Source organism: Lepidothrix coronata, unplaced genomic scaffold (assembly GCF_001604755.1).
Source record: "Lepidothrix coronata isolate B3197 unplaced genomic scaffold, Lepidothrix_coronata-1.0 Scaffold37, whole genome shotgun sequence".
Taxonomy (NCBI): Eukaryota; Metazoa; Chordata; class Aves; order Passeriformes; family Pipridae; genus Lepidothrix; species Lepidothrix coronata.
Window position 1 is genome coordinate 435,550 of NW_016690217.1, and position 8,327 is coordinate 443,876.

Sequence of the window (8,327 nt, forward strand, 5' to 3'; positions counted from 1 at the left end):
CCTCATAAGCCACCAGTGTGCCTGTAGCAAATGTGGATAGAGCCTTCCCAAATCTTCGTTCACGAAGCCTAGCCATGATTTTATTTGCTGAAAAACATTACCTGCTCCTAATGGCTTTCAAGACTGACAAACTGTGTTACACCTTCTCATGTCTTTCCAAATAACATTCACTGTATTCTCAAGATAACTGAGAATTATTTGTGTGAGTGATGCAACGATGTGAAACCTTCATCAGTTTATGGCTCACATTTGCACTGGGGAGGCCTGAAATTCCCTTGACTCAGCCCAGTGTTAGAAGTGTAACGCTGGAGACTGGTGTCTTCTGCCTGACCTGGTCCTGCACTTAAGAAATATACCCATATCACCAAACATTTCTCAAGGTGGAGCCCTTTCTACCAGCAATTTAAATCCCTGAATATCCCAGTTGCTCTGATGATCCAGTGTCCAATAATTTTTCACACTCAGTTCTTTAAAATCTGTTCCACTTTCAGAATGGTAGATTACAACCAATAGTTCTGTAACCTACCAAAGGTTTTGAGCTACTTGATATCTCCCCAAATCACCCCAAAACAATGTGCAAACACTCCTGTTCAACACATTCAGTGTCTTTTCCCTCCTGTATGGACAGCATCCCAGGGCGTCCTCATCAGCAGCACTGTTGTGCTCTGCAGTCTGAGGGCACAATCCTTACAAAGAAACAAATGGCATTTGGGGACACTTTCCAGTCTGCTGGGGTTGTCACCCTACAGCCCTGCATTTTGTAGGCTGTCCTGCCCTTGTCCTGCTTGTCCTCAGGTCTGCTGGCTGAGCTGGCATGGCATATCAGGAGGCAGGAGAGCTTTAGCATGAGTTTGCTCTGTGACAGTGCAAGAGTCCCTCACAAGTCTACGTAAACAGTTCTTCTGGCTTCATGTATCCAAATACGGCCTTCCTATCAGAACTTTGTGGCTCTGACAGATTAATGAGTGTGTTTTACTGGTATTACTAGCAAGCTTTGAGCACAAGAGAGAATGATATAGGTGTTCTAAGAAAAAGCACCCTTTTACAATGACTCTTCATTTTTCCAATTCTCTGCCTTTCTCCCATAAGTGGTTCTAATGGGATGCTCCAAAAATCCCAGCTGCACTTCATGAAATTACATTTTTCAAGTTAATACCTCAGTCAGTTAAAAAAAAATAGCTGAGTTTCTCTTTAGTTCTTGCACTACTAAACATCCCCCTCCATACACAAGGAATGGAGGAAGGCCTGGAACAAGTAGAAAAATAAGTTACCATAGAAGAGCTACCAGAAATTACTCAGCAAATACAATATTTGTATATGTAGAAATGAAATGTACTTCATTTTGCCATCACTGAGTATTTTAGAAGTGTGGGTGGCAGAAGCACACAGCAGAATATAAATGTGATACAACTGCCTTTTGCAGTGTATGTTTCCATTGAAGTTGGATTTTTTTCTTCTCCTCCTCTACTTTTTGATGGATTTAAACTGACGGGTGGTGAAGCAGGATGCTGAATTCACTGGAGCCTCAAGTAAGCAGTAAAAAGCAGCACAAGAAACATCTATGAAAATTCACACTGCAATTTCATGTTCCTGTTTAAGTTACTGAATAGGGCAGCTCTTCTACAAGGGTCAGCTCTCAGGTTCTCTAGAAACGTGAGCTTTGACAAGCTCTGAGCAGGCATTCAGGGACAACCAGGATGAGATTCAGACATATTTCTTTATCTTACACATCATTTGTCCTCAGACAGGCTTAGGAATGAAGCTCAATTTTTCAACTGTGCTGAGTTCAATTTTAAAATCAGTGACCTTAGAGCTGCCAAAAATATTAGTGTCTCACAGGCATTTGCCATGATTTCTACAAAACCTTGGTCATCAACAGCAAGAGCCATTAACTGTAAATGTTGCTCCTCCATGAGACAAATTTTCTGAGCAAAGGAGCACCCTTCCACTTGCTAGAGAACAACAAAGAGAAAATAAAAATCAAAGGAGCCATGTATTGTCAAGGCTATTTAAAAAATGGCTTAAAGGAGTAGAGAATATGTGTCAGTGTGGCAATGTGACTGACCTGTATGGTCATGAATTCCAGTAACACCTCTAAAACAAGAAAAGCAGAAGCCTTACTCCAAATTCAAAGGATGTCCAAGCCCACAGAAAACTTTAAATCTCTATCTGGCAGACACAATTCTGTCATATGGCAATAAGCAGCGTGCCTTTATAATTTATGCTGATCCTCAGATCCCTAGAGGACATGGTAAATGAATGATCAGCACATCTCTGCACATGGATCTGCCCTCAAGCTAATTCTCGTTCTGGTTAAGATACGAGAATAATGCAGCATGAATCCTTCAGAAAAATGGATCAAAACACTGTCTTATATGTATAAGCCCATTCTGTCCTCACTCCTCTGCCTGTGGCCACCCTGTTCAGACTAATTATATCCTCAATCACTCCCATATGATTTTCAGTATAACCAGAAAGTTTGGAAGCTGCACAATACATTCCAGACACTGTTCTGGGATCCTATATCCCACACTAACAAACTTCAACCCTTTTGAAATAAAACACAGAAACCCACTTAGGTAAGGAAAGTAATCTTGTACTTCAAAAGGATGAACAAACATCAACCCACTTGCTTATTAGGAAAAAAAAGCAGCACAACAAAGACTACCATATGAATGACACTGCCCTCAATTCCCTAGGACTGTGTGTAATTGCCCCCAGATGATTCATAGAATCATAGAACAGTTTGGTTGGAAGGGACCTTAAAGATCATCTTGTTCCAATGCCCCTGCCACAGGCAGAGACACCTTCCAGTAGACCAGGCTGCTCAGGGTCCCATCCAACCTGGCTTTGAACACTTCCAGGGATGGGGCAGCTACAACTGCTCTAGACAACCTGTTCCAGTGCCTCATCACTCCCACAGTAAAGATTTTTTTCTAATTTCTAATATAAACCTACTCTCTTTCAGTCTGAAGCCATTCCCCCTTGTCCTGTCACTACATACTCTTACAAGAAGGTCTGATTATTTACAACATGGGCAGGCAATTCAGCACTGTTTTGACAGTGCACTGGGTACACACCACCAATAAAGCAGATTTTCCAAAAAGGGAGAAAAAGAGTGAATGTCGGGCCCATATAAAACACCCCAGCTAATGATTACTAAAAGTAGCTACTGATTCTGTAGCCTCTCCTCTTCAACCCCTGCTCATTCCATCCAATAGATGTTGGTGGGAGCACAAATGTAACAAAAGCACCAGATTTTCGGAATCAGGACATGCATCATGAACAACAATGCCATTCACAATGGGTCTCTCAGCTGCTGCCAAGCAGCATTTTCTGAAAAGCACCACTGAAAAGCAAGTTTCAGTCTGGATATGCAAACCCAGCAAACAATACCTAAATATGTGAGAGAGGACATGTGAGCAAGCTGCGGCACCAACTTCACACAGCAGTAGCAATAAACATGTTGGTCATTATTTTTGTGTTTATGCCCTGTCCAAACGTCTACCAGTTAAAAACCCCAAGAGCTTTGGGTGCTCTTCAGAGAAGAACTGGGCTTGCAGATTGATGTTTGCACTGTCTTTTCTGTCATCAGATTAAAACCAAACAAAATAAAAACAAATAAACAAACAAAAAAGATACATGAAAAAATTAAGAAAATATGTCCTGGGAATAGTATAGGGCTAAATCTGCAGGTTTCAATGTAACATCAAGCCATCCTCCAGAGTTGGGAACTTCAAAGCACCGAGCGTCACCAACAACCAGTCACAGCCACAGCAGACACCATGCAGCAATTTCAGGAGAACTAATCTCTCAGCTGCCAACAAGAGTGACGGAACAAAAACTGAACTGATTTAATTCACATGGGAATCTCACCTGGGAAGCAATGGACTAAAGACACAGCAACAGACTAAAGACACAGCAAAGGCTTCAAAAGCTGTCACAACCTGGGGTGTTCTCACTTGCTAAGAAATAACCACTGATTTCAGTCACTCAGAACAAGGTAGCACAGCTGATTTTAGCACCCTTGTGTGAAAATAAGTGGAGAACTGACCACGTATCGCAGATTTTCTGGGCACAAACCAGTTAGAGAGAGAAAAGACAGGCTCACAAAGGCTTCTGGCATCAGCACTACAGAATTTGTTTTTGTGCTACCTTTATTTTCAGGAAACAACAATGGGGAAAAATAATGTTGAAGGCAGATCTTACTCCTGAAGAGTCACCAACTTAAAAAGTTTGTCTTTCTCCATAACTTCAATCAGTACACATAGGACAGCATGAGTGGATTAAAGGAATGCTTTTTTCAAGCACTGACGATAGGTAGCTGTTTTCCATTAGACAGTTTTGCATATATTGAGGGCCTAGTTCCACAATAAGTGATAATTCCACAATAAAATCCCAAAGTGATATTCACATTAGCTCTTCCTGAACACAACTGGAAAAACACACCTCCATCATGCTGTTGTATTACCCACAGAACTGCAAGATATTTGAGGCTGCAGAAACTATTAACAAGAAAAATTAGAGCACTAGAAAATAGGCTAATCAGTTCAGCATATTATCTGATAGAAGTAATAATTATGGAAATGTTTGCCAATTCTAAAAAACCCTAAAAACAACAAAGTGCAATGGTAGGCAGACTCCTAGCATTGAACAAAGAGGCAGGGAAGACTAAGCAAAAAAAAAAAAAAAATCAAGATTTTTCATGATGACCACAGCTTTCAAAGAAAATTCAGGTACAGTATTACCAAAAAAAAAGGTATAAAGCAATTGCAAATTCAAAAATCTCCTTCTTCTGCTACTGAACTCTCTCAATCCAGTCAAAATACGTCTCCAATTACACACCTACAGACCAAGCACATCTGTAACTGAACATATGTGACTCCATGGCTCAGGAATTAAGGATACTCTTCCCCACCAGGTCTTTCTCTCCTCCGATGTCTCATCAATCATAAGAAAAAAAAAAAAACAAACATGATCTTTGTTGTGTATGTTGAAATAGGTTAATAAGCACCAATGGCTAGCCAGTAAGTCTCTATAGAAACAAGTTCACATGCGCCATCAAAGGAGACATAGTACTGAATATCATTCTTGTTACACATTGGTTTAGCATGTTTTTCAGCATCACTGGTTTTCCACTCAGAGTGGGCATAAGCCAACACTGAAATATGCCACATGAGAGCTAGCAATGAAAGTTGGAGGAGAGGAAGGAATACAAATAAATAAGGGAGAGTAGTAGAGAGCTGTTGTCATAGCTCCCAGTAATTGACAGATCCCTAGGTGATGTAAATTTTGTCCTTTTTCCTCCCCTGTGTCAAGCCTCGAAAGCAGATTCTCATCCTGTACAGCACATTCAAAGTTACTTGTGGACAGATGCATAAAGGCCTTCCCCTAAGGTCTTACCAGTCTTTATTTTTAGAGATAGCCAACCCAAAAATCAGACATGACAGCAGGGAGATGACTTAAAAAAGAGTGATGTCTTAAAAAATAGCAATGTCCTCAAACTAAACAGGATCCTGAAATGCAAGGGCTGAGGGGAATCATACCAAGTAGCCTCCACCTCAGAGGTAACCCCTTCTACAGTAACTTCTCCAGAAACCTTCCTTCTCAAATCAAGCACAAAAGCCCATTGTACTCAAATGACATGTTTTTTAAAAAACTTGGTGTCATGCCCGAATATAAACAGGCACAAATCTGTACACAAAGCCATGATCTCTCTTTTCTCTCACCATACCCATCTCATTTGAAGCACGGGGGATGTCAGCTGGAATCCCTGCTCTGTACTAGGTGCCTTCACGCCCCACAAAAGACCACATAGCATGCAAGACGGGGGCTGTTACTCTGACACATTTATTTTTCAAGTATTCGCCTACAAGGAGCCAGAGAACTACTGTACAACCTCAGAGCTTGGAAACCTCATCTCACTACCTGCAAGCTATCAATGACAGCTGATCAAAACGCCTGCATTTCTCTCCTTCCCGAACCACCGGGGTTTTCCAGAGATGCAGAAAGACTCCAGTGGCGGGAGGTCGCTCAAAAAGCATCCAGACCTGACAGGGACATCGCACGCGGTGGCATTTTAGCATCTCTGCTCCAAAGCCTCTCTCCCCGCATGCGGCGCGTCCATCATGCCCTGTGGCCGCCGCAGCCCCCTCCCTCACCGCAGCCCACCCGCGCGGCCCCGCCGCAAAGAGGGGGCACAGCCGGCGGCCACCGACCCTCTTTCCGAAGTGTTCCCAGGGGTGTTCCCGGGGGAAGTCCCGTGGAGAAAGGAGGGCGAAGGGCCAGCCGGCACCTGCCGCGAGAAAAGGGCCCCCCGCCCCCGAGAGGAGCAGCGCACCCCGTGGCGATGTCCCCGCGCCGCTTCCGCCACCCCCGACACCGACCCACCGCATCCCGCATCCCGGCCCGCTCTGCAGCGCGGAGCAGGGAAGCCGCCGCCTCGCCTCGCCCCAGCTCCCGCCGCCCGCCGCAGCCCCCCCGGCCCCGCACGGGCAACCCCCGCGCCCCCCGGCTCCGCTCACCCCGCGCTGCGGCGGCCCCGCTACGGGCGGCGGTGTCCGGGCGGGCGGGCGGGCAGCGCACCCCGGCTGGGCATCGTGGTCCGCCCTCCGCCGCGGCGGGGAGGGCCGGCGCCGGGACTCCCTCTCTGCGCCGCCCGCCTCCTCTACTGCCTCGTCCTCCTCGCCCCCCTTCCCACCCCGATTCCCCCTGGCGCTGCCCGCAGGAGAAGCCGGCGCAGCTCCTTCCCCACCGTCCGCCTCTCCTCCTCTGCTTCCCCGGGCGCCGGACCAGGCTCCAGCCCCCTCCCGGCGGCGGGGCGGAGGGAGGGGACAGGGGCCGGCCGGGAGGGGCGGGCGGAATGCAGGGGAGGGGGGAGCGGGACCCTCCGAGCCGCCTTGGTTCCCCGCGCTCGGCCCCTTTCTCCCAGGCTGTCCCCTCCCTGGGGGCTGGAGCCGGGTCCCTTCCTTGAGGGCCGGGGCCGAGTCCGCCGCCTGGGGACATCGCTACCTGCAGTCGGCAGTGCCTGGCGGGGGTTGGAGGGTCTCCCGGCTGCTCCAGCGCCGGTCCCACCGCGGGCATCACGCTGCTCCTGCGACTTCGCCCTGCGGCATCACCGCGGGCGGGACTCCACCACCCGAAAAGGGAGGGAGCAGAAAATCAACCAAGGAACAGGAGGATGGGGTCTGGGTGACCCGTAGCGGTGTTGATGCCTCAAAACCCTGGGGATGCGCTGAGTTAGAGGGGTTGTCAATGGCAGCAGGGTGGGATGTAGATCCTGGTCCAGATCTTGGCAATGCTGGCATCCCTTCCAGAGGCACCAGGCAGGACTGCTGACCAACGCCGTTTGGGCCCCAACTCAAAAACCACCCGTGCCCCCTCCTCCCCCCCCCATCCACCTGAGCAGATCCTGCTGTGCAGGAGCTGCTGGGACACCCTGAATTCATGGTACCCAACATAACTTTGTCCTCTACAAACTGCCTTATGAGATCAGTGAGAACATAGAATAGCTTATGCTTTCTCTGTGTTAGGCTTAGATTTGCCTCCAAGTCCCAGATGTGTTACTATAACTGAGGATGGTACCACCCCAACTATATTCAAGCTAGATTCCTAGCTGGCAGGGCAAAGAAAAATGTGACCCAGGGGATTTTCTACTGCAAATGAGCACAGAGTCCTGGCTTCCAACAAGCGTGTGACATGCTCTTGCCAATATGCCTTAAGTGTAAAATGGAAAAAAAATAGCACCCACGAGCTGGAGTAAATCATAGAAACACAGTTTTTATCTGTGGAGCAATAGAGTTTCATTCCTCAGTTGCCAAGGTAGCTGCAGAAGCATTTTTGGGTATTCTTCACTCCCGCATTTCATTATCAGCCAGAGATCACCAGTAAGGCCAGTAAGACTGTTTGTGTCTCACCAGTATGCATCACTGGCCACATGAACATAGGAGCACAACCAGACGAGTAGTGTAAAGTTTTTCACTCAAGGTTGAGAAGTGTTAAGTTTTGTCTGCTGCAATGCAGAGGAAAACATTTGTGTATCCAATGCCCTTTTCCTTTCTAAGACACCAGGAGCACAGACACAGCCCAATGAAGGAGACAGGGTAACCCTGTTCACTTAAGCAGTGCAACAGCATCAGAAGCATTGGTCTGATCATACCCAAAGATTGCTATTTATTCAAGAAATCAATCAAATTACCTTAATTTCAAGAATGATTGCTTGGAAACCAATATGAAAATGTCTTCCTTGCAGCTTCTGGTCCCTGCAGTTTTATTGTTTCTTTCATATCCCTCCATAAGTGAAGTGTCATCTACTGTCCTTGATGGGT

General features: G+C 46.6%; 1 protein-coding gene across 3 annotated transcripts in view; it reads right to left on the bottom strand.

Annotated features, from left to right (window-relative positions):
• Nucleotides 1–7,030, bottom strand: part of PLPPR1 (phospholipid phosphatase related 1) — a 134,204-nt gene extending 127,174 nt beyond the window's left edge. The window contains exon 1 of one of the 3 annotated variants that reach the window (XM_017812699.1): nucleotides 7,012–7,030. The gene's annotated coding sequence lies outside the window, so the exon portion shown is untranslated. Of the gene's footprint in view, nucleotides 1–6,524; nucleotides 6,614–6,754; nucleotides 6,779–7,011 lie in introns of those variants that run through there. The other 2 variants (XM_017812698.1, XM_017812695.1) reach the window with 2 other exon arrangements.
• Nucleotides 7,031–8,327: the final 1,297 nt, after the last annotated feature.